The sequence below is a fragment of the Schistocerca serialis genome, chromosome 4 (genome assembly GCF_023864345.2).
Source record: "Schistocerca serialis cubense isolate TAMUIC-IGC-003099 chromosome 4, iqSchSeri2.2, whole genome shotgun sequence".
NCBI lineage: Eukaryota > Metazoa > Arthropoda > Insecta > Orthoptera > Acrididae > Schistocerca > Schistocerca serialis.
The window spans coordinates 116,912,442-116,939,644 of NC_064641.1; the positions used below are offsets into that span (position 1 = coordinate 116,912,442).

At 43.3% G+C, this 27,203-nt stretch overlaps 1 protein-coding gene across 1 annotated transcript in view; it reads right to left on the reverse strand.

Annotated features, from left to right (window-relative positions):
* Window positions 1-13,528: 13,528 nt before the first annotated feature.
* Window positions 13,529-27,203, reverse strand: part of LOC126474303 (prolactin-releasing peptide receptor-like) — a 161,999-nt gene continuing 148,324 nt past the window's right edge. The window contains exon 3 of the mRNA XM_050101769.1: window positions 13,529-16,984. The gene's annotated coding sequence lies outside the window, so the exon portion shown is untranslated. The remainder of the gene's footprint in view (window positions 16,985-27,203) is intronic.

The following is a 27,203-nucleotide window of genomic DNA, read 5'->3' on the forward strand; positions in this document are numbered from 1 at the left end:
TGGGTAAGATTACTCATTAACATGGTCCATCAGGAGATAGAAGTGGTCGAAAACGATTGAAGGGTAGCGGTTGTAAGGTTCAAATGGTTCAAATGGCTCTGAGCACTATGGGACTCAACTGCTGGGGTCATTAGTCCCCTAGAACTTAGAACTAGTTAAACCTAACTAACCTAAGGACATCACAAACATCCATGCCCGAGGCAGGATTCGAACCTGCGACCGTAGCGGTCTTGCGGTTCCAGACTGCAGCGCCTTTAACCGCACGGCCACTTCGGCCGGTGCGGTTGTAAGGGCAGAGGAAAAAAAGTGCCAAGGCAAGAGCTAAGGGAAAAAAACCTCTGCGACAGTAGGACGGGTAGTAAGGGCAGTAGCGGCTTGCTATCTGCGACAGTGCATGCAAGGTGTGGTTATGTTAGTTCGAGGTATCGTGCATCGTTACCTTTGTCGTTGTTGGAGCTTGTTGCGGCGCTTGCTGCAGTTGCTGCGTCCCTGCAACAGTTCAAGGTCGTTGTGGATTAGTGGGCGATCGGTCATAGATCGGCTCACAGACTGTGTAGGGGGTGTGTGTGGCTGGTTTGCGTGCTGTGTACAGTACGGTTTCCCTGCGGTTGCCTGTTTTTCGGCTAGTCGCACATCTGGGCTTCCAGTAATAACTGTGTTGCAGGGGCTCGCCAGTACTGTCGGGTTAGCGTTCTATAGACCATAGATGTTCAGTTCCTAGCCAGTAATGTCTTTGGTCTGTTATGCTTCCATCTATGGTTGTGGTCGTAGTTACCCAGAGAAAGGATAAACGGGTTGCGCGAGTGTCTCGTGTTATTGTACAGTCGTGTGGAGAGTTTTTGGAATACCTGCAAGATAGTATCTAGCCGGTATTCCCGGTGAAGGTCCGCGATGCGTGTGTAGCGCGGAGCGTTGCTTATGATTTTGAGTACTTTGTTTTGTATGAGCTGCAGACGGCGCAGGCGAGTTGGCGCAGCGTATCCCCAGACAGGGGCTGCGTACGTCATCAGGGGTCTAGTAAGTGTCATGTACATGAACCTAGACACCCTCCTGTTCAGTGTGCTACGCCTGTTAAGCATAGGGTAGAGTTGTTTGAGCCTCGCGTTAGCTTTGTTGGTCACGTGTTGAATGTGGTCCCCCCCAGAGTAGTTCCCTGTCCAGCCAGACACCGAGGTATTTGACCTTCTCGCGGAAACGTATTGGGCGTGTGTGTAGTGTTATTGGGTTGCAGTGCTGATGTTTGCGCAGTTGCTTCGGTCTTCTAGTGAACAGAACGGCCTCGCACTTGTCGACGTTTACTCTAACACGCCATTTCACCAGCCAAGGCTCCGCCGTTCTGAGTGCGGTCTGTACTCGTGAGTTAATGTTAGACGGCTTCCAATCTTGCGCAAGGATGGCAGTGTCATCCGCGTAGATTGCTACCGTTGTGTTATGTGTAGCTGGGAGGTCGTTAATGTAGAGGTTAAACAGTAACTTCCTTGGGGTACTCCTGCCTGTATACCATGTCGTGTCGATTGTTTGCCCTGCACGTCAGTGTTGAAACTCCTGTCCGTGAGATATGAGTGTATGAGACGTACGAGCCCGTCAGATAACCCTGCGTCACTAAGTTTGCGTATTAGGCCGTTGTGCCATAGACGATCGAAAGCCTTTTCGATGTCCAGGAACACCGCCCCAGTTGCCTTGCTTGTGTTGTATCCGTGTGTTATGTATTCAACGACGCGGAGGAGTAGTTGTGTTGTTGAGTGGTGATCCCTGAAACCGAATTGCTCCGGTCTCAGGGTGTCGTTTGTGATGCAGTGCCTGGTCAGTCGTTTTAATATTACCTTCTCAACGATCTTGCTGAGCGCGCTCAGCAGACTGATGGGTCGGTAGTTTTGTGGGAGGGAGTGGTCTTTCCCCGGCTTCCTGAACATCAGGACCTTGGCCGTCTTCCAAAAGGCGGGGAAGTGTTGGTGCTTGAGTATGGCATTCGTAATGTGTGCTAGGTAGTCTACAGCTTTGTCCGTGAACTCCTGGAGGACCGGTTTTGAATGCCATCGTGACCAGGGGCCTTCCTAGCGGTGGTATGCATGATGGCCCATTTGACTTCAGCTGTGCTAGCTTGTCGGATAATGTTGTGCGCTGATTGGGCCAAGATGCGTGTGACCTCCTGGTCCGTAGCAAGTGTGAACGCCGGGTCTCAGGGATCCAGGTTCGGTGTGAATGACGCTGCGAGTGTGAGGGCCATCAGTTCCGCTTTTTCTTCCGCAGAATATGCTGGTCCGTCTGGCCCTTGTAACGTGGGGGTGTGCAGTTTCTCCCTGGTGAAGTGTCGGGCTAGCTGCCACACGCCAGGCCGCGTAGTGTCTAGCCCTTCGAGTTTCTGGTCCCACTGTTGTGTCTTGAATGTTTGTATTTTTTCCCGGATTATACCCTGGAGCCTGTTAATGTGCCGTTTGAAGTGCTGGCGCCTGGTACGCTGCCAGTGTCTCCTGAGGCGGTTCCTCATTGAGATCAGGCCCAGGATTTCCTGGGGCAGGGCAGGACTGTGTTGTTGTGGCGTGCGGATTGGTATGGTGTCGGCTATTGCGTCCTGGACGGCGCCGGTGAGGGTTTAGACTGCCTCGTCAATTTGGGCTGTCTCGTTAATCGCGTGGGTTGGTGGGATGCGACTGTCAAGCGTTTCCTTGAACTGGGTCCAATTCGCGCGCCTGTGGTCTAACATCCTGCGTTGTTCCATGTTCTGCAGTGTTTCTTCAACGTACAGTATAACGGGTTGGTGATTTGAGGGCAGATCGTTTTCAACGGCAACGTTGAGTGTCGTTGTTATGCCCTTGATGAGGGCCATGTCTAACACGTCTGGCCTGTGTCCCCTCCGGTAGGGAATGTGCGTCGGTTCGGTCGGCGCTAGTGTGATGTAGTTTCGTCCTAGTGCGTGTTCGTATAGTTTCTTGCCGTTGGAGTTTCGTATTCGTCAGTTCCAGTCCGGGTGTTTTGCGTTAAGATCCCCAGCGGCTATTACGAGCGGTGATATGTTGAGTATTGTGCTGATGTCGCGTGTATTGATGTTTTTAGGGTTGTTGTATACTGACACCAGTGTAGTGTAGGCTCCGTTGAACATGACCCTGACGGCGGTTGCCTCTAGTTTTTCGAGTTCAGGGAGCACTATGTTTGTGTGTTCTATGTCTTTGTGTATGATGATGGCTGTTCCGCCGTGACCGGAGCCGTCCGGTCGGTCGGTACGATAGACGCAGTAGCCGGTGAAGTTTAGTTGGTTGCGTGGTTTGAGCTTAGTTTCGCTCAGCAGTGCGATAAGGATACCCTTACGCTCCATGAGCGCGGCAAATTCCGCCCTTTTGTTGTTAATCCCGTCTGCATTCCAGAACAGGATCTGTGTCAGTGTCTGGTTGTTTGCGATGGGGGCGGGGTGTGGTGTGTTATCCATGTATGGGTGTAAACAGTGTGGTGAACGCTGTTTGTATGGCAGTCAAGTACTGCCCGGGTTGAGCAGTCGTGAGCTGTGTGAAGAGTGTGCCGACGGCCGCCAAGATCTTGTGAAGGGTCTGGGTGGTCGTGTGACGGGGGAATAGTGTTTCCAATAAACCCCCAGATGTTGTGTTGGCGTTGTGTGTGTCGGCCTGTGGCTCGGTTGTGGTGCTGGCGGCCGCTGGTGCGGGTGTTGGCGTTATGGATGGGCTGGCGTTTGTGTTGTTGTTATGTGGAACATTTTGAGGTGCCTGTGTGTCAGACGTGGTGGGGGGTGGAGTAGTGCGTGTGCTGGTATTACTGGCTTGCTGACTGTGTGTCTGTGTGTCAGTGTTTTGTTGTCGCTGGGTACTTTGTTGTGGTGCACGTGTGTTCCCGCTCCTGTTTCCACGTGGTCGCCTACGCCTTCTCTGGGTTTTTGGTTCTGGGGTTCCTTGTGTTAGTGTGTTTTCTTGTGTGTCATGTGTAGGTTCGCAGGCAGTGGCTACAGGTGGTGGGGTCGTGTTGTTTCTGGGGGCTGGTGTTGGTACCGGTGTGGGTGCAGTGTCGTGTGTTGGCTGAGACGATTGTGTTGCTGTCGCAGCGGTTGTGATAGGTGCGTGTGCTGGGCGCAGAGGTTCCGCGGCCTGCACCGCTCCTCCAGGGCGTGTAGCCATGGCGAACGACACTCCGTTCCTGACAGGGTTTGGTGCGGGCGTTGGTCGTGTTATGACGTTGGGTGGCTTCGACTGTTGGTTTTTGCGCCTCTGCGCCTCTCTGTATACGTTGCAGCCCCTGTAGTTGGCCGCATGGGCTTGGCCACAGTTGGCGCAACGGCGTATGTTTTCGTGTATTAGTGTACATGCGTTGGATGCGTGCTTGCCAGGGCATCCGCGGCAACGGGGTGCCAGGCCGCAGCGGAGGGCCGAATGACCGAACCGCTGGCAGTTGTTACATTGTTGAGGGACCTGTGGCGGTTCGTAGATTTCTACCCTTACGTCCATCCGCAGAAGGCTTTTTATCTGCAGAAGGCCGCGGGAGGCGGCCGTGTCGGCCATCTCGACCAGGTAGTGTGGTAGACGGTGGTGGGAGCGGAAGCCTGTCATCCTGGAAGCACTTTTGCAGTCGAATCCAAGGAAGTTAACCGCCGCTTGTACTGTGTTGTTTGGGGTGTTGGGGTCCACTCCCTTTTACCACGTACTGCTGTGTCCGTTCTTCGGCGGTCCTGTACGCATAGTGTTCGATTTCCTTTTCTTTGAGGAAGATAAGGAGATCTTTATATTCACTGTTAGTTGATACGTACAGTGAGGCCCTATCCCCAGAGTACTTCGTGTGTAGCGTGCAAGGTGAGTGCCTTTCCGCGAATGTTGTGTTGAGGACGCTGAGGTCCCCGTAGTTCTGGATTACGACTGGGGGAAAACCAGTCCTCTGTTGTACGGGCGTAGCTGCGGTTGGTACTTGCGTGGTGTTGCTGACCGCAAGTCGGGTCGTGTTTGTTGTTGTATTGGTGTTCCTAACTGGAAGTGCGGGTTTTGGTGTAGGTAGCAGCGCCTTTCGGCTACCTTGCGAGTGTGGTGGCTCGCTTGTTTGCGTGGTGTTTCTCTGTTTGCGTCGTGGGCCCTCCACCTGCCAGGGCCCAGTGTAGTGTTGTTCTGTGTCCGCATCTGCGGCTGCTGGTTCCGCCGTTGGAGTCAGCTGCCGCAGTGGGACAGTGGTGCATGAGTCACCAGATGCAGGTGAATGTAGTGTTATGTGCAGTGTACTTGTCCGCGTGGGGGACTCACTTGTGCCGCAGAGGTCGGTTATCAATCGACGCTGGCTCAGCAGTTCCTGCGCTTGCGCAGCGATCTGCCGGTCCTTGTCGGCCAACACCTCCTCAACGGCGGCAAGCGGGACGCTGACGTCGACGGGAACAGCCGACTCTCGCGCCTCTTTAGCTGCAGCCTTGCTGCGGGTTAGGGCGGGGGAAACACCGGCGGAATCTGCCATCGTGGTGTTTGCAGGAGCTTTATTTGGTATGGGTGGGCACGACAATTATGCTTTTTCTGAAAAGAAAAGGCTAATAGTAGGTCCTACAGAAGAGGGGGAATACCCTACGGCCTAGCGTGCGCCGTTGGTGCAGTGGCGCGGCACCTAAAGGAGGTGCGGAGGAAGAGAAGTGGCCTACAGTACGCGGGGTGGTCCGACGTGAACGGGCCCCTGGCACTGATCAACCCTAACACAGAACGAGAGAGTCTCGCTAGGTTTGTAACCGAAGTTACGGGTTACTGTGAGTCAGTGACTCTTGACGACAATAGAGCTTCTCCGCGAGCTACGCGGCTTTTCGACGAAAGGGAGCAAGCTCAACCTTCCGCCGATCCACCGAGCGCTACTGGCGCCTCGAAAGGAACTCTCTGGAGAGCAGAGCGGTCAGCGAGGCCTAAACTCCAATAGCTACCGTTGCACCGGCCATCACCGGCTGAGAGCTCCTTCCGCTACGACGGCAGGAGCGCGTCTTGGGGGTAGCTCACCATGTCTTTTCTTGATTGTCCTAAACTCTGTGTGATATTCTATGGATTCTACCTCCAGCTGTTTTTCAGTTGTTTTGAGAAGAGCTGCAGAAGAGTAGCTCACCATGTCTTTTCTGCAGCTCTTCTCAAAACAACTGAAAAACAGCTGGAGGTAGAATCCATAGAATATCACACAGGGTTTAGGACAATCAGGTCCTGTGCAGAACAAATCAACTATCTGAAGCTAATGTTTCATGAAAGGACTAAGAGACCGAAAGAATACTGCTATACATACGTAGATTATAAAATGGCATGCATCTCTATATACAGGCTGTTTTCATTCAGAAACCTGGAAGAATTTGGAACAGATAAGAAAAAACGGAATTCTTAAAAGAAAAACTAACAGGAAAAATTTCGGATCAGTTTGCGATTGAACACGCGTTTTACAAGGCAACGGCCAATCTCCAATGTTTTTCAACCATGTACTTGAAAAAGAGATTCGAGAGCAAGAAACTGACAGCATCTAACATCGAAAGTGGAATATAAATTGAGCAGAAAAGAGATAATGTCAAATTTGATTTATAGATTTCCTGCATGCTGGACTAGTTACGGGACAACAACTTGTGTCAATCAGTTTGACGTAGAACACAGCCAAAGTTGCAACATTTAGTTTTTTTATTTAGTAGATGATTAGTTTCAAGTCACCTGAACCCATTTTCAAATCATCCTGTGACACAGAAAGTTAATATTACAATTTCTCCAATAAATTATCATTAAAACTGAGTGCAGTTACAGGATACAGGGTATTGGCGGAGTACATCGGGAAAGCTCAAAGAAGGGCAGCACGTTTTGTATTAACGCGAGGTAGGGGAGAGTGTGTCACTGAAATGATACAGGATTTGGGATGGACGTCATTAAAACGAAGGTGTTTTTTGTTGCTGCGGAATCTTCTCACGAAATTTCAATCGCCAACTTACTCCTCCTAATGCGAAAATATTTTGTTGACGCCGACCTAAATAGAGAGAAACGATCACCATAACACAATAAGGGAACTCAGAAATCGCACCGAAAGATATAGGTGTTCGGTTTTTTCACGCGCTGTACGAGATTCGAATAATAGAGAATTATTCTGAAGGTGCTTCGATGAAGCTTCGGGCAGGCACTTAAATGTGATTTGCAGAGTATCCATATAGATGTAGATGTATATCATACCAGGAATATACATACCAAACAGACAAAATGGTATAGTCTGTAATAGTGTGCAAACCACGTTAAGATTGTACATACGCATATATCAAAATAAAATTTTACTATGAACATTGGCAGGACAGGCAAATAACTGATTGTCTACTCTCTACACTGCCTCAGGTTGTGAGTGCCCTACGAGAATGCAGGAAATTTCTTTATTACAACTTCCACTCATCAAGAACAAAAAAATTTAATACAGTAAAAATACAGGTCAACTACCACATTCCAACTTTTAAATTTTCCCAGAAACAGCAGTTCATTTAAAAGCTCTTTAATTTTTTTTCTGAAAAGAACAGGACATCTAAAAACAATGAATAGTAAAAAATGGCTCTGAGCACTATGGGACTTAACTTCTCAGGTCATCAGTCCTCTAGAACTTAGAACTACTTAAACCTAACTAACCTAAGGACATCACACACATCCATGCCCGAGGCAGGATTCGAACCTGCGACCGTAGCGGTCGCGCGGTTCCAAACTGTAGCGCCTAGAACCGCTCGGCCACTATGGCCGGCAATGAACAGTAAACAACGGCAGCGTCACATTAGCGTATACAAAGAAAAGTCCTATGTACAGCGACAAATAACATCGTCCATTGTAATCCGTAAATACTGTGGAAATAAAGATAGTATCACACTGAAAAAAACATCACCTTCCGAATTATTTCGCTCTTGTAAAACATCTAACAAGAAGCAAACCTAACAGAAAACATATCTATAAATATATGTTTAATAACACTTCATAGGTAAAACAAAAATTAAAATGCTGGGTTGTCTCTTCCACTGTACCAAATGCTTTCCCTTCACCTTCCCTAGCCCCATCCCCCACGTTTTTCTTTTCTTGGAAGTGCTTCCATTCCTTATCACTCCACAGGATGCCCGTTGATCTTTGACCTTAACCCAATACATATTTTACACATCTGACATCCCTACACTACTGTTGGATTAAACAGACAATCAGGTTTTCATGTGTCGTTACAGCCCCCGAATTTGGTACTGTGGAAGAGGCAACCTGGCATCTTAATTTCTATTTTACTTACGAAGTGTTATTAAAAATATTTTTACAGATACATATTGTGTTAGGTTTGCGTTTGATTGGGTATTCTACGAGTACAAATTAATTCGAAAAATGATTTTTTCAATGTCATACGGAGTCTCTTTCCCAGCTATTTATGATTCACAATGAACGACGTTATGTGTCGCTATGCTTACGACTTTTGTTTGTATACGCTGTATGCAGCGCTGCTGTTGTTTACTGTCCATCGCTTTTAAACGTCTCGCTGTTTTTTTAAAAAAAGAACTTATAGAGCATTTAAATGTCCTGCAATTTCTGGTAAATTTTAAAAAGTGGGAATGTGGTAGTTGACTTGCTTTTTTATCGTATTAAATTTTTTGTCTTTGATGGATGGAAATAGTAATAGACAAATTTCCTGCATTATTGTAGCCTTGGATCTATCTTACATTCAGTGGCAAGTACCTGAGCTACCATGTATGAAGACATGCAGATCCAGTAATACACAGTTTTTGAGGATATACTTACCTTTCAGATTTTAGTTCATTTCTTGTAGAGGCACAGGTCCACAACTTGTCATCACACTTTAAGAGGTTTCTATTGCCGAATAGCCAAGTGAATAAAACAACAGAAAAACTTTGCTTAATATCTGTTTATCACTAACACAACAAAAACATATTAATGCAGATAAACAACCCTTGTGTTGACAAGAATGGGAACAACTCCTCAATATGTTCTTACTTGCTGGTCATCACAGCACATGGCATATGTATAACACAAAAAACGCGAACACTGCTCCCAGCCGCAACTGCATTACCTTCATATCCCTAAAAGAATGTCCCAGGTCTTATCCTAGCAACCCTTGCAACACGTTACAACATCATACTCTCCACAGGCTGTAAGTCATACAAAATCTTCATACTCCTGATTTACCTCTAACTCAATGAGTACTATAACCATACTTCCTCACATTTATCCATCAGCACTATCTCAGTGTTTATCAGGGTCTTTATCCTCTCTCAACACAACCATAAAACCTGAACCAGCTCCTATCCCTTCTTTAACCAGAGTGGATTCTTCTGCAACTTTTTCTCTGATGTCGGGCAACTGCTGTACCCAAGAAAAGAAATAAACGCGATTTTGGTGTCCTTTGACCTCGGAAAAGCCCATGAGCATGTGTGGCATTATGATCTCCTCTTCAAAGTGCTGACATACATTATGTAATTAAAAGTATCTGGACACCACCAAAAACATACCTTTTTCATATTAGGTGTATTGTGCTACCACCTCCTGCCAGATACTCCATATCAGCGACCTCAGTAGTCATCAGACATTGTGAGAGCAGAATGGGGCGCTGTGCAGAATTCATAGACTTCGAACGTGGTCAGGTGATTGGGTGTTAGTTGTGTCATACGTCTGTAGGCGAGATTTCCACACTCCCAAACATCCCTAGGTCCTCTGTTTCTGATGGGATAGTGAAGTGGAAACGTGAAGGGACACGTACAGCACAAAAGCCCACAGGCCGACCTCATCTGTTGACTGATAGAGACCGCCGACAGTTGAAGAGCGTCGTAATGTGTAATAGGTAGACATATATCCAGATCATCACACCGGAATTCCAAACTGCATCAGGACCCATTGCAAGAACTATACCAGTTAGGCAGGAGGTGAGAAAACTTGGATTTCATGGTCGACCGGCTGTTCTTAGGCCACACACCACGCCGGTAAATGCCAAACGACGCCCCGCTTGGTGTAAGGAGAGTAAACATTGGACGATTGAACAGTGGATAAACGTTGTGTGGAGTGACGAATCACGGTACATAATGTGGTGATCCGATGGCAGGGTGTGGGTATGGTGAATGCCCGGTGAACGTCATCTGCCAGCGTGAGTAGTGCCAACAGTCGGAGGCGGTTGTGTTATGGTTTAGTCATTTTTTTCATGGAGGGGGCCTGCACCCCTCGTTGCTTTGCGTGGCACTATCACAGCACAGGCCTACATTGATTTTTTAACCATATTCTGGCTTCCCACTGTTGAAGAGTAATTCGGGGATGGTGATTGCATCTTTCAGCACAATGAGCATTTGTTCATAATACACGGCCTGTGACGGAGTGGTTTCACGACAATAACATCCCTGTAATGGATTGGCCTGCACAGAGACCTGACCTGCATCCTACAGAACGTGTTTTGGAACGCTGACTTCGTGCCAGGGCTCACCGACCGACATAGACACCTCTCCTCAGTGCAACACTCCGTGGAGAATGGACTGCCATTTCCCAAGAAACCTTCCAGCGCCTGACTGAACGTATGCCCGCGAGAGTGGAAGCTGTCATCAAGGCTCAGGGTGGGCCAACACCATATTGAATTCCAGCATTACCGATGGACGGCACCACAAACTTGTTAAGTCATTTTCAGCCAAGTCTGCGGATTCTTTTGATCACATAGTGTATTCTCTTCCAATTAACTGTGCTCACTTTATTGTTTCCGTTCTTTGTCGTTAATAACAATACCTGTTCACGTATCTACATATCTAATACACTCTTGCAGTTGTGCCCCGATTCTCTGTCCTCTCTCCTTTCCTTCATTTATCCTCTACGCTGCCAATACGCCTAAATCACCTTCTGCTTTGCACTTAATTCAGTACACTGAAGACATTGCTTTCCTAGCCCTCTAACCAACACTCCAGAAGTCCAAACAGTTGATCCAACTCCATTTTACACAGCTTTTTTCTGGTGTAACCAGTGGCTATTGAGATAAAACCCCTCCTAAACCCAGGCAATAATTATAAGAAAGCCCACACAGAATTTCCGTAGCCATGGCATTTACGTGTGTAGCCATCTGCGAATGGGCTGTTGGTGCTTAGTATCATCTTTAGATTTCAGATCTGTTCTGCCCACGATATGTACTGTAGAAACTCGATATTAACCTGTCTGTTCTGTCTCTTACTTAAAGTATATTGGCATTTCATTACCAACCGTGCTTAGCTAATTTTTTAAGGTTGAATAACAAGTACACAGTTTTGGTCTACTGATTTTCGTTTACTTCTAACGAGTTTTCTGCTTATTAGGTCATCTTAGGGAAGCAACTGACTACCGTTTGCAGGGGACACTATTTCTTAGATAACCAATAATTACAAGCAAAGATGCTGTTCACTTGCACAGAATGTTGCGTACCAAATTTGTTTTTTAACGTTGAAATTTCACTTTAGGCAATGTAAACGTTAAAAACGAATTTGGTGCACAAAATTGTGTGCAAGTGGATTGTATCATATTGTGGATAGAGTCCCTTGTGTACGCTAGTCAGTTGTTTCTTGAAGATGGCCTAATAAGCCGAAAACTAGTTATAAATTTTAACAAAAATCAGTAGAAAAAACAGTGTACTTGTTATTCAACCTTAAATATGGAATTTTTATAACAAGAAGTAACAAAAGAATCCATAAATAAGACTAATTTATTACTGTGAGAAGGATTGGTCTATATTTATTACTGTACACTGTTTGTACTGAAAGAGGCTGAAAGAGTGCAGCCCTTAATATCAAAACAGTTTACTGGCACAGCACCAGTTGTTTTCAACTGTTTACATCGTTTAAAATATTGTCAGAGTCAAAGTAGTACCTCACGCCCAACATGCTTTTCTTATTACTTCAGTAATTTCAGTTAAAATTTCCTTAGATTTTTCCTAGCACACTTACCTTTACATATGCACCTGCTGCACACGTAAAACAGTATTCGATCACACCACCAAATTAACTGAGCGCCAAGCGCCAGCATAAACTATAAATTGCCCATTGCAAAACATAAACTGTTCATGGCTGCCATGCTACAAAGCCTCTGACACTCTCAAAAGTAAAAAAAATATCTGTCTATCTATGAGGTGACGTCTTTATCTTACAACTTCAAAGGAGATTTGCCACACCCAGGAGCCACAACTTCTTATTTTGTCACTTCTGTGGCTCTAAATGCCATCTTCTCACAATGTCTTTCATTCGCTACCCCAAACTTTCCCTCAGTCCATCTCATTTCTTTTTCTTTGCAGGGCTGCATTTTCGAGTTACCTGTGGCAGCTCCTCCGTCAATAAACTTATGTCACAATACCATGGTAACTGCTTCTCTCCTACAGCATCACAAAGTTATTTTTTAAATTTGCAATTTTCTCTCAATTTCAGTCAACCCAATTTTATCTCGTAACGTCATCTCACAGCATTGTCTACAAAACCTGTTTCCTACTCTCCTGATTCCTGATTTTATTTTGCTGGAGAGGATCCATACTTGTGAACCGTAGGTGACAGTGCTCTCCAGAGATGATGTGGACGTATGGCCTTTTTCTTAATGTTAGTACTACACAATGATTAGTTTAGCTGACTCGTTACAGTTGTTCCTAGTCCAACTTTATATATATCGTTTTCATCAGTGACTCCCCAATCAACTGAATTTCTGCGTATTTTTTTATTCTTCATAGTTTTCTCCAAGTTGTTTTCGATGTCTGTTTCCCTGTATTGCACATTCCTCAATGCGTTTTGTCACCATCTTGCACAGCCAGGTCATCAGGAAACGATAGGTCATGTGGGTATCTTTCTCCATGGTGAACACTCATTTTTCTAGAATAGTGTTCAGGTTTTTCACTAACACATACTTTAAAAAGTGTTTGTGAAAGATATGAACATAGTCTGTGGCCCTCATTTATGAAGACGTGACCTGAAAACCCTTTGCATATTTTAGCTTTAGCCATATTATCATATAAGCATTTCACAGTATTAACATGTTTTGTATGTATACCACTTGACGCTATTGCTGTACAGAATTTAACTATTAGTACACAGTCAAGTGCTCTTATAGTTAAGTGAATAATAAGTTTAGTTCTTAAGACACTCCAATGTTTTCTCTGTTATTTGTTTACGAATAAACAGATACTATTGACACTGATGGTGCTGAGAGTACAAAATTATTTTCATTTACGCCTAACCGACATTTAGACACCCTCTCTCTCTCTCTCTCTCTTTCTCTTTCTCTCTCCCTCTCTCTCTCTCTCTCTCTCTCTCTTTCTCTTTCTCTCTCTCTCTCTCTCTCTCTCTCTCACACACACACACACACACACACACACATACACTGTTAGGGATACCTAAAGGTAAATGTACAAATCTAAAACTAATAATATACAAATCGTTAGCAGAAGGAAAAAAAAATTAATAATAACTGCAGGGTGTTGCAAACTCGTTTCTGCTCTACATACCAACGTTATCTTTATTGTTATAAAGAAAGAGGCAACGTCGTTTCTGCTGTAAAAAAACAGTTAGTTTTATTGATAAAGTGAAAAATGTAATGAAACAATAACTTTTTCCTCAAATATGTTACGTACATTCATTTGTGCGACAGACATTTTGGATAAGTACCAAACATATAGACTAGTCATAGATGTATTTCACTTGTGTATTATTGAATCCAGAGTAGAACGAGCATACATTTAGTTGTGTTCATGTCACTGTTGTTTCGTTCAAGGTACGAATGCTAGATGCAATAGAAAAAGCAAATAAATTCTACATCATTTCCCAAAATTACTGTCTTCTTAACAGAATCGCTCGTTGTGTTTCACAGTTTGAATGGTGAACGTATGTGACAAAATTATCGTATAATCAGACATCAAACTGTCAGACACTACACTTATACAACTGTTACAATTATCAGGTTACTTGGAGTAGACAATACGAAAGTTTGCGAAACTCAAGAATAAAAAGAAATTAAATCAAGGCTGCATTGCATCTTTTTGCTGCATACAGTATGTGTGCACACTAAAATAAAGAGGTTATAGTAGTTTAATAGAGCAAGGAGAAAATCAACTAAAACAATGAAGAGGAAAGGCAAAGTGAAACAAATGTGCACACAGTTGGTAAGGAAACTTTGTGATTGACAGCTGGGGCAGAAGGATGCGGTGTTGCTAGTTGGCATGCAGTTAGGATGCACAATTGCCTTGTCAACATTACTTTCTACAGAAATGATAACTGAGTGGAATGAAGACCAAAAGAATGCCTGAAAGAGAGCCTTTAGGAAGATGGTATTTCTCACTGTTATTCTAAATAATCACTTGAACCAAATAATAATATCCATAAACACTAGAGATTTGCAGAAGCATCACATAGTAACCGCTATGCCTGGAAGTAAACTTCGATTACATTATTCCATACATGATAATGTAGTTATGAAACAAGCTTTCTACATTCATTACACATAATCTACATTAGCTGAAGTTTTTACTTGCTTTTGTGTGAGATCTGGCCACTTATCATCACAGCAAGTACTACTCAGTTCACTCTATTCAAAAATGCGCAGAACAGATGCTTTTCACACAGACTTAGTGGTACACTTCTGACTAGCAATGGTGTCAATACTGTTACATCCCTCTGTGTGGTAAAGGGATTATTGATACAGAAATACAAAAGCAAAAATGCACTGCATCTCTGAAATGTATTGCATGCAAACCAATGAAAACACCAGCAATATTTTTATGGATTACATATAACCTTAACAGCTGTGAAAAAACCACACATTGTAGACGAATCTGAAGTCTTCACAAGTCTCTTGCTGAGAGTTAGCTGTTAAGTCAATGAAGCTTAGCATGCCATTCAACACTTGACATATTTGGGGTACATGTTGATTAATGCATGAAATTTTTATTTTCTAAAGTTTTTTTTTGGCACCACAGTCATAAAGTATTTCACAGAAAAATATTCAGTTTGAGACAACATCCACTTTCTTTAATTTGTGATGAGAAGGAGCGGTACACTTCAAAGCTACATTATCAACTACTTGTAGTGTATCAGTATATCATTACTTTAATTGCCTCCAATTTCACTGAATAAAAGGACTCAGTTGTTTGCGATAATTATTTATGAGATTTATCCACAATGTTTAATAATGATAATTACAATATATTATACACACAACCCAATTTGAGTGAACATGCTTCCGTCAGGAGGCAAAACCCACACAAGAATCTTACAGACAAAATATAAACAAACAAATAAAAACAAACAAATGAAATGGATTTTATTTGTTTGCTTCTCTTATTAACCTACAGATGGCCAAAGTAAACTAAAACTGGCAATTTCTGTGAACAGTGAAATGTCAGTCTGGTTTCGTCAGCAATGTAATCACTTTCTGTGGTGTCATGTTCGTAGTGATCCTTAACTTGTTTTCGTTTCGGATTGTGGAGAAGATTCTGAAGGTGACCAGAAGCTCTTTGTCAAGTTGTTACACCTACTGGGCTTCAGAGGTGAATGGCAGAAAAGGGTGAATGCGATAACGGGGTGCACGTGTAGAAAATTCAGTACTGACGTGGCTGCTTCACCATCATATGATAATTTTACAAACCATTTCTTCCGTGCTGTGACTGTTGCAAATAGCGATTTTTTCTTCTTATATATTCACAGTTCATAATCCTCTAAAAGAGATTCAAACGCAGTTAAGGAAGCCAACAAATGCGACGCCCCATACTAAGTGGTGCTATGAAATGACTATGATAAAAGTGGGCAGACAAAAGACCATTACTGGGGAAAAAACCAGAATAGTGTACACAAGGAACCGATGGCAAAATGGCGAGTTCCAGCAACGCAAAAACGTTTTCTGAGCTGGAAGTACCATTAGCTTGGTGAACATACATCGAGAGAAACAGTGTCTCTCCAAATGGCAGTTAAATGTGAACATAGAGTGAAAATCAGTACTCATACAAGCACATTGAACGTTGGAAATTCTGACCCGTTAGCATTACGTGGTGTATGTTCTGTTTGTTGACGTTTTGCCTCAGTTTTCTCTTGACTGCTGCCCCTTTCTCTGTATATGTATTACATGTGCAAATATGTGGTCCCTCCTTTATATGAGATTGTTAAAAGAATGTATTTTATAGGCAAGGTTATCAAGCTATTGTAGGTTCCCACATCTTTACTGCACCAAGGCGAAATTTTAAAATGGAGAGCGGTCCAAAATAAGTCGTTCTGAAAAAAAAGGATAGTAGTGAAGCTGAAGGTGTCTCACGATGATGTCACTCAAACATTGGTTGAATTGGGGATATAGGTAACAACAGAAATGTACAATAAATTTGCATAGCAGTAGGGGACAATGAAAGCGTAACAGTAATTCTTAAACATGATGTTCCTAAAATTACTATTGCCTATAGATTTTGAGGATTATAGAATTGCGTATGCACTTAACGGGTTGTCTGTGAAAGGGCCTCAGTTGTACATAAAGCTAGCATCCTACATACAGGTATAAGGACTTTCGACTTTCGACCTTCTTTGTTTTACAAACACTAAAGATGCACAGAAATATTCCCACTGAGCTGAATGATTTTGTAAGTATATGGTCAGCCAGTATCTTCAAATCATTTCGCTAGTTCTGTTGTATTAGTAGGTGACAGCAGTGGGACAGATCTATTGAGACTTGTTAGATGTGCACGCCTGAGGATTTTTTATAGGCCTTCCCACTGTTTATTCATACACCAATGTTCCATGAAACTGTATTTCAGAGACCTAGTCTTATATGCGTAGACTGTTGACCTTATTGGTTTTGCAACTGCCCTAGAGGAGGAAGTCTTCCAGTAGGCGATCTGTATCGTAGCCCATCTCTGGTGTGCCCAGTAGCTCGATATCATGGTCATTACTATCTGTAAGAGGCAGGTCCTTTGCGTAGAATGGCTGTGGCAGACTCTGGATGGGCTGGACTCCCACAGATGTGGCTGGAATATAGGCGGCCTGGTCGTGCGGGGTAGAGGCACTGTCAGGCGTCTCGATCCCAGCCGGACACCAACCCTGTGGACAGCAAATCCCATGATCAGACTCCTGTCCACTAACAGCCAATAGTCCTCATTTGGCTAGGAGAAAGCCGTCTCAATGAAAAAAAATTCTGTTTTTTCATTCTTTTCTACATTTCCTGTTTTTTATTACTAATTAGTTTTTATATTGTGCATTACAACATTTCAGCTATGTAGTCACTCTCCAGGAAAATGATTTAGCATTTTGCTTGAGAATGGGTACTACTAGTTAATGAGTTAAACATTTAGCTAGAGGATGACTACAAATCCAAAACATTGCAGTACACAAAATAAAATAGTAATAAAAAACAGAAAATGGAGTAAATTTCTTCCTTCAAGAAATTTATGGCAGGTGTGGACCCTAAAATGTTTGTAATTGTATGATGTTATGCCACTGTCAGGAATATGGTATGTCAATTGTATTTTCTATTCTTTTAGTGTCCTACATGGACTGTCAATGTACATACAGGGTGTGCACATACCCACCACATTGCATCATTGTTAGGGAAGCTATTATATTTTGAACTTTCCGTTCTGTTGTGCAGATCATGATTTGCTGACAAATGGAAGCAAACAAAGCAATTTTTATTTGATCTAAGTAACTTTAGCATGTGTATTTGTTCGAAACAGCTCATTATCTGCCGAAACACCAGACAAAGTGTGCCTGACAACTGTTTAGAGAGACACAGAGGTCCCCAAAAGGAAAACACCAGGAAACTTTACAGGCAGGTTCCTTAAACGAAAACAAGAAGCAATGTACACTTAACACGGGCTTTAAAATACATACCATAAGAGATGTGAGTGCTTGTTGGGTAGAAGAAGAGAGGTAGTTCACACTAGTGAATGTTAAATTTAGGCAGATAACTCAGTTTTACAAACATTTGTAGGCCAGCATCTCCGGCGGAATATGTGACTTCACAGTCCAGTACTATCGCTAAATCGTCCACAGAAGCAAAGCAAGAGATCTGAATGTCATCTTTTGGTCTCCAAATTAGGTAGGCTTCAAGAGATTTTGGCTTTTTAAATCATTTTCCCTTTTCCTTATGCCTTGTCTAGGATGAGTCTGAAGGCGAGTTGCAACATTCCATCTCCTTGGCGAACACCGTCGTTAATTCTTGTGGGCTCTGATCTTTTCCCATAAATTTTACTTTGCACTTCTTGTCCATGAGGGCTTACTGTAATTGACGATTGGAAATTGACGATATATATATACAGGGTGTTACAAAAAGGTACGGCCAAACTTTGAAGAAAGAAAATACGTTATGTGGACATGTGTCCGGAAACGCTTACTTTCCATGTTAGAGCTCATTTTATTACTTCTCTTCAAATCACATTAATCATGGAATGGAAACACACAGCAACAGAACGTACCAGAGTGACTCTTCAAACACTTTGTTACAGGAAATGTTCAAAACGTGCTCTGTTAGCGAGGATATATGCATCCAGCCTCCATCGAATGGAATCCCTGATGCGCTGATGCAGCCCTGGAAAATGGCGTATTGTATCACAGCCGTCCACAATACGAGCATGAAGAGTCTCTACATTTGGTACCGGGGTTGTGTAGACAAGAGCTTTCAAATACCCCCATAAATGAAAGTCAAGAGGGTTGAGGTCAGGAGAACGTGGAGGCCATGGAATTGGTCCGCCTCTACCAATCCATCGGTCACCGAATCTGTTGTTGAGAAGCGTACGAACACTTCGACTGAAATGTGCAGGAGCTCCATCGCGAATGAACCACATGTTGTGTCGTACTTGTAAAGGCACATGCTCTAGCAGCACAGGTAGAGTATCCCGTATGAAATCATGATAACGTGTTCCATTGAGCGTAGGTGGACGAAACTAAAATGAGTTCTAACATGGAAATTAAGCGTTTCCGGACACATGTCCACATAACATCTTTTCTTTATTTGTGTGTGAGGAATGTTTCCTGAAAGTTTGGCCGTACCTTTTTGTAACACCCTATATATGAAAATGAATATATTCTATGAAATCGTTTTTATTATTTTCAACCCTATCTACCAATAACAGCACACACACTTGCTGTTTACAAAGTGCAAGCAGCTGACTTTGCAGTTGCAGAGTCTTTTAACTGTCAGCTATATCACGTTTATAAATTGGTGGTACTGGTTGTACGGTCTGGGATTTGGTAGGACACACCAGATCTGGAAATTGGTAAAACTGGCTGTAAATTTGGCAGTTAGATAGGATGCCAGATCGCAGAAACAGTAAACTGGATATATAACTGGTGAACTGGCGTCATACTCCACGTATGCCCCAACTGCTCCACAGTCTCACCACAATTACGCTATGCATAAGCCTCAGATACGCCAAAGAATACACCACGTACACACCATACATACACCATACATAGACTGCACACAGGATGTGTGTATGCCATACATACATGGTGGTAAGACAGTACTAAACAATGGGATCACAGCATACAGCACATCTCAGATATCATACATTTGCTGTTGAGTCTCTCTCCAGTTGCGTGATATACATGGACAGATCCATTTGGTGAGCTGGAAAATACCGTCTCAACGTAAATATAACTTGGTCCCAGTACGAAAGCTGCTTCCTTCTGTACGCCAGTACGAAGTTTAATTCAGCAGCCTTATGCTACTCTTTCAAGATTTCCTTAACGGCCGATTTTCGTCCATACCTTCCTTTCTCGTTGAGATGACAATGTATATTCAAGCTGCTCATGCACAGCTGACGGGTGTTCCTAATTTCTGTGCTGATCGTGAAAGTATCTTCATAACTACAGTGGAATACACTAGTGTCTTGATCCTTCATCCACCATCCTCTTTGTGCAGTCCTAAAGCATCGACTGCACACAGACCAGTGCAGCGCCACGAAACGGCATCAAGAGGCGCTGACCCACGCGCCACTGGAAAGAGCGGGCAGCGCCACACCTCCACGAAGACAGAGTTCAGCGCCCCCTGTCAACACTGATGTAATCAGCCGCCAATCGCTGGTCGGCCTCAGTTTAGTCGCAGACTGCGAGAGCGTCAGTGGTTGAGTAATAGGAAGACGTTACTTAGCTGCGATGTGCGAGTAGAAATGTGAGTGATGTGGCTGCGTGTAGGAGGCACAGGAAACACAGGAGAAGTTAAGCTCATTTCTTATTAGAAGTAAATTGTTCATTTCTTCAAGTGTTATGTACAAATCTACATCTACATAGATATCTAGATGTATAATCTGCAAATCACATTTAAGTGCCTGGCAGAGGGTTCATCGAACCACCTTCACAATTCTCTATTATTCCAATCTCGTAAGGCGCGCGGGAAGAATGAACACCTACATCATTCCGTACGAGCTCTGATTTCACTTATTTTATCTTTGAGATCGTTCCTCCCTGTGTAAGTCGGTGTCAACAAAATATTTTCGCATTCGGAGGAGACAGTTGGGTGATTGGAATTTCATGAGAAGATTCCGTCGCAACGAAAAACGCCTTTCTTTTAATGATGTCGATCCCAAATCCTGTATCATTTCTGTGACCCTCTCTCCCCTATTTCGCGATAATACAAAAGACTAATAGAAGCCGACCTCGGGGAAGATCAGTTTGGATTCCGTAGAAGTGTTGGAACACGTGAGGCAATACTGACCCTACGACTTATCTTAGAAGAAAGATTAAGGAAAGGCAAACCTACGTTTCTAGCATTTGTAGACTTAGAGAAAGCTTTTGACAATGTTGACTGGAATACTCTCTTTCAAATTCTGAAGGTGGCAGGGGTAAAATACAGGGAGCGAAAGGCTATTTACAATTTGTACAGAAACCAGATGGCAGTTATAAGAGTCGAGGGGCATGAAAGGGAAGCAGTGGTTGCGAAGGGAGTGAGACAGGGTTGTAGCCCCTCCCCGATGTTATTCAATCTGTATATTGAGCAAGCAATAAACGAAACAAAAGAAAGTTCGGAGTAGGTATTAAAATCCATGGAGAAGAAATAAAAACTTTGAGGTTCGCCGATGACATTGTAATTCTGTCAGAGACAGCAAAGGACTTGGAAGAGCAGTTGAACGGAATGGACAGTGTCTTGAAAGGAGGGTATAAGATGGACATCAACAAAAGCAAAACGAGGATAATGGAATGTAGTCGAATTAAGTCGGGTGATGCTGAGGGAATTAGATTAGGAAATGAGACACTTAAAGTAGTAAAGGAGTGATATAAAATGTAGACTGGCAATGGCAAGGAAAGCGTTTCTGAAGAAGAGAAATTTGTTAATATCGAGTATAGATTTAAGTGTCAGGAAGTTGTTTCTGAAAGTATTTGTATGGAAGTGAAACGTGGACGATAAATTATTTGGACAAGAAGAGAATAGAAGCTTACGAAATGTGGTGCTACAGAAGAATGCTGAAGATTAGATGGGTAGATCACATAACGAATGAGGAGGTATTAAATAGAACTGGGGAGAAGAGGAGTTTGTGGCACAACTTGACAAGAAGAAGGGACCGGTTGGTAGGACACGTTCTGAGGCATCAAGGGATCACCAATTTAGTACTGGAGGGCAGCGTGGAGGGTAAAAATCGTAGAGGGAGACCAAGAGATGAATACACTAAGCAGATTCAGAAGGATGTAGGCTCCAGTAGGTACTGGGAGATGAAGCTTGCACAGGATAGAGTAGCATGGAGAGCTGCATCAAACCAGTCTCAGGACTGAAGACCACAACAACAACAACAACAAAACATGCTGCCTTTCTCTGAACTTTTTCGATGTACTCAGTCAGTCCTATGTGGTAAAGATCCCACACCGCGCAACAGTATTGTAAAAGACGACGGACAAGCGTAGTGTAGGCAGTCTCCTTAGTAGACCCGCTGCATTTTCTGAATGTCCTGCCAATAAAACGCAGTCTTTGGTTAGCCTTCCCCACAACATTTTCTATGTGTGCCTTCCAATTTAAGTTGTGTGTAATTGTAATACCTAGGTATTTAGTTGAATTTACGGCTTTTAGATTAGACTGATTGATCGTGTAACCGAAGCTTAACGAATTCCATTTAGCACTCACGTTGATAACCTCTCACTTTTCGTTATTTAGGATCCACGACCAATTTTGCGCACCATAGAGATATCTTTTCTAAATGGTTTTGCAATTTGTTTTGATCTTCTGATGACTTTATCAGTCGATAAACGACAGCGTCATCTGCAAGCAACAGAAGACGGCTGTTAATTTTGGATTCCTGCCTTTGGCCATTGCAACTTCTCTCCTCCCTTGTTTGTGTTGCTGTGACTCCCACAGTAGCCAACATAACTCTTCACCCAGAGATGAATCACAGATTTGCTGTGTTCTAGGGGACGGCAAATGTCACTGGTACAGTATCCATCTTCATAAAGTGCAAGAATGCGACCTTAATAAAATTCCTTCAGGTGTGACATATCGCCATGACGCATGTAAGTACCTACTGAAGCACTTCGGAAAAGATTCATAAATACCTTCCTCGTAAGTATTACTTCAAATGTTGTGGAAATGTATTTTTTCTTTAAACATCACAGCTAGTAATAAAGTCAGGCCTTTCAGAGACTGAAAGTGAAATTTAGTGAATCAGGTCATATTGCTAGAGCTATCGCATGCTTTTAGTCAACTGTGCCACCCGATGTTTCAGACCATGCAAGTCGATAACAGCACCGCACTTAAGTGAAAGAATGGAGTAGTGAATTAAGAGGTAAGTCGAAACCTATAACTGTTGGGTTCGAATTCTGCTAGTTTTAGAAATTTTTATTCGTTGTAAACAAAGAATTATTAGTTTAAGAGGAGAACGTAGTTGTGGCGTTCAAAGTATTCATAGTGTTGTGTACATTTGAGTGTATGGACTCCAATTCTCACTCGAGGAATGTGTACACAATTAGTCTCCACTAGCTGCCATATTTTAAAGACGCCTCAGTTTGAGGATAAACTCAGCATTCAGTTGATTATCTTATTCTAGTTTTAGCAAAACCGTGGGGGTGAAGCTGATTCCTGCACATGGTGCCCCTGCATAGGTATCTGAAATAGGTACTAAACTGAACATCAGCATTCCAGAAGCACTTATGAGTTCAAACAAGACACGTGTAAATAAACGGTTCTTTTTAGAAACTGTTCTGACAGTTATTTCAGTAAATACTGAAGGCATGTCACAACCTAAGCGACAGCTGCTTCAATAACTGCGCCATGAACAGAAGTGTGACGTACTGTGCATACAAGAAACTCACAGAGATACCCAGCAAAGACGACCGAAAATACCTGGTTTGCAGCTAGCTGCAGAAACACCTCATGCTTAATATGGAAGTGCTATTTTGGTCAAGCCAGAAATCCAAGTCTTGTGTCCCTATTGTACACTTGACAATAAAATCGAGGTCATCACCTTGGAACTCAGCAACTGTGTGATCACATCAATGTACAAGCCTCCTTCCGAACAATTCTCCTTTGTTCCTCCTAAAAACTTTGATTCGCGGAAGATATCTGTGGTAATAGGGGATTTTAATAGCCACATCCATGCCTGGGGATACACTCGAGAAACATGAGAATGGTGAAGCCGTTATATCTTGGGCTGAAACTAACTCCCTCTCCCCCATTCATAATAGTAAACTACCTCCAACCTTCGACAGGGGAAGGTGGCAACGAGGATACAACCCTGACCCTTTATTTGTGAGTGAAACTGAAGCGCAACAGTGCCACAAATCAGTGTGTCATCCCATACCTAACACACAACATAGACCAATAATGTGCGGACTTCTTCCAATCATAAGACCCCGAGAAATTGGTTTTAGACGAACGTATAATTTCAAGAAGGCAGATTGGCCGATACTTTCTAAACTGCTGGACGATAAAATTCATACAATTAAGACTGTGCCTGAAGAGTATGAACACTTTATTGAGCTTGTTAAATTCTGCTCGCGAGCATGTATCCCGAGAGGCTGCAAGACAAACTGCCTGCAGGGTGTAACTTCAGAAACAGCTACATTGCTCGAGAAGTATTATACCCAATACAATGAAAACCCATTCAGTGAGGAAACTCCCCAAATAGCTAGATCTGTCCTCTCCTCAATCTCCGAGGCAAAGAGAACACAGTGGGAGAAACCGATGGAAGACTGTGATATGAGTAGAAGTAGTCACGAGGCCTGAAGGCTCCTACAACGCTTGAATAATGATCCTTCACAGACGAATATGCATGTAAATGTCCGAGCTGATCAAATTGCACACCAGCTCATACAAAATGGGAAACTACCTTATTCAACCAGGGCTGGTAAGAAGACATGTGAGAGACGACCCGACCAAGAAACCAATACTCTGATTCTGCCATTTACCCAGACTGAGGTGGATCACGCTTTGAGTAAGTGCAAAAATGGGAAAGCGGCAGGCCTTGATGATATAAGAGTTGAGCAGATAAAGAACTTTGGGCCGATAACAAAAGCATGGCTGAGAGACCTAATGAACAACTGTGTCCAATCCTGCAAGATTCCTAAACTCTGTAGGAAAGCCAGGCAAGGACCAAAATGATCCTAAAAGCTACCGCCCTATATCTCTCCTATGTCATCTGTATAAACTTCTTGAAAGACTCATCCTACACCGACTAACGGAGAAGCTAGAGACAATATACATTCCACAGCAGGCTGGATTCAGACAGGGTAAGAGCTGCACATCTCAAGTGTTGAAATTAACACAGCACATCGAAGATGGTTTTGAAAGGGAAGAGATCACAGGAGCTGTATTTATAGGTCTAACAGCAGCTTATGACACAGTTAATCATAGAAGACTTCTTATGAAGCTGTACAATGACACTAGAGGCTACCAGCTAACCTGTTTCATAAGGAATCTCCTTGAAAATAGAAGATTTTTTGTTTAATTCCAGGGCAAGAGAAGCAGATGGAGATCACAGAAAGACGGATTACCCCAGGGAAGCGTGCTTGCTCCAGCTTTGTTTTACATCTACACAAATGATCAACCACTACCTGAAGGAACACAGAGCTTCATCTATGCAGACGATTGTGCTATCACCGCCCAAGCCCGCTGCTTTGAAAGTGTTTAAGAGAATCTGTTCAAAGCATTGAGAGAACTGTCAGCATATTACAGGGAAAACCAGTTGAGACCAAATCCTGGAAAAACACAGACTTGCGCTTTCCATCTTAAAAACCGGCAGGCAGTTAGAGCCCTCAAAATCACCTGGGAAGAAACATCACTAGAACACTGTACGTATCCCAATACCTAGGGGTCACCCTTGACCATGCGTTAACATATAAGAGGCACTGCCTAAATACCAAGCACAAAGTGCAGCCAGGAACAATATCATCAGAAAGCTAACAGGCACAACGTGGGGAGCACACGCCAACACTGTGCGAACCTCTTCCCTTGCATTGTGTTACTCTGCCGGAGAATACGCAAGCCCAGTGTGGCTAAATTCTTGCCATGTCAAAACCGTAGATGTCGTTCTTAATGATACTTGTCGTATCATGACCGGGTGCCTGAAGCCTACTCCTCTGGATAAACTGTACAGCCTCAAGGGAATTGCGCCCCCCGACATCCACCGAGAGGTAGCAGCAAAAAGTGAGAAGAAAAAATCAGAAAATTCTGAAGCTCACCGCCTATATGGATATCAACCAGCAAACCCACGATTAAAATCCGATTAAGAGCTTCCTCAGATCAACCGAGGCTCTAGCTGGGGCACCACAGCAATGCCGAATTGAAGTATGGCGTGCAAGGCTTACCAGTACTGTGGGATGGATTACACCAATCGAAAGACTACCACCCGGCTACACAGAGAAGTGGAATACATGGAAATCCCTCAACAGACTACGCTTGGGTGTCACGAAATGTAAGAGCAATTTGACTAAATGGGGTTTCCTAGTTGAGCCGCCGCTCTGTGAGTGTGGAGCAACGCAGATGACCTTCCACCTGCTCCAGTGTACCCAATGTCCAGCAACATGCACAACAGAAGACCTGCTACATGCAACGCCAAATGCAATAGAGGTCGCTAACTTCTGGGCGGTAAAAGTGTAAATAATTGTCTTGTAAATATAAATACACACGACATGTAAATAGTGTACATTATTTTATACATCGTAAATGCTTCTGACACGAATAAATAAATAAATAGCAGAACTGTACCCATAGGTATGAAACACATTTGCAGCTAATAATTTCCACAGCAACAGGGACACGACTATTGTGTGTTTAAAATTACTTGACAGTTGATGTCTGTCACTTTTCGCTACAGTCTTGCCAAACCGGTCGCCGGCTACTGCTCGGTTCTAGGTAACACACAATCACGGCCAGCCACTTCAGAAATGCTGTTAATGCGGAGCAATTTTTGAAGTGGCCTCCGCAAGGTATGTCGGAAACGCGAGATTCTCTGTCAATAACTGACTTTAAGTCGAATGACAACTGTGACAGGAGACTGATTTTGTAGCCCCGAATTTAAACTCATGTTCTAACAAAAATCTCGTGCGTTGGAACCGAGAAAGTGGTGGTCAACAATCTGCAGAAGAACTAAAATCACGTTCGCTTTGATCACGGTTATGAAAGCTAACCTCTACGAACAAACCAAGGCAGAAAAAGTTCAGTTTTAGCTTCAAAAGCGAACTGTAAGTCATTGCTATCATTGGTTACCTAAAACTGGCTACAAGACCTGTCACGTTACCAACTGATCAGCAGTTCTCGTTGGCACTTGGTTGCAGATTATAGATGACACAGGCAGATTCCAGACGAAAGTAGAACGTTAGGTAGAAAAATAAAAAAGTCAATACGATGATGAAAATGGCGTGGCAAACAATTAGAAATAAAAAATTACATTTAAATCGATTAATTAAATAAAAATGATGATCAAGCTCTTTTGATTAGATTCAGAAATAAAAAGAAACCCTGGTATTTGATGAGATTCGAACCTACGACCTTCAACATTACAACTTTTTACGCTAACACTTGCGCTATGGCACAACCCTGAGTGACAATGTTGTATTTTTAACTGTAATCATGCAGTTCGTAATGATGAATTTCAGCCTTATAAAACTCGGGTTCACGCAGTGTCGTCCGAAACTTATCTAATGTAAGCCATCTCTGTGTTTATGATAACCGCATAGGTGACGTTGAATCGCGTCTTGAGCGGAAGCATCCAATAGTGTTTAGTTAAGGTGTGTATGAAACGTATGTATTTCATTAGCATCGTTATTTGTGTGTTGTTTGTGGCGTGATTGTCATTTATGATGAAATACGATATAAATGTGCCAGACCCATGATTCGGGG